Raw genomic sequence first — 334 nt, 5'->3', positions numbered from 1 at the left:
CATTTTAATGTCTTTTACAATGCCATGTGTGATGCGTGCCTATAATTTTTCTATAAAGTTAAAATTCTACCCTATTTTATTTTCTCTCCCCAAAATTAAACTAAGCATACTTTCGATGGCAAAAGTTATATTAACACATAAAAAGATAATTTATTTTTTTAATGAAAAGATTTATTTGGCTCATGAACTAGATTAAATAATGATTGAATGATTTTTTTGGTCCATATGGAATTATTCATTAATATTTTAATATTTTTATCTTATATTTGTAAAATTTTTCTTGTGGTTTTTGGTTAAAAAAATAAGATAAATTAGCGTACAACCTTATAATTTT

This window comes from Arachis ipaensis, chromosome B10, assembly GCF_000816755.2.
Source record: "Arachis ipaensis cultivar K30076 chromosome B10, Araip1.1, whole genome shotgun sequence".
Lineage (NCBI taxonomy): Eukaryota > Viridiplantae > Streptophyta > Magnoliopsida > Fabales > Fabaceae > Arachis > Arachis ipaensis.
This window is presented reverse-complemented; position numbering follows the sequence as displayed.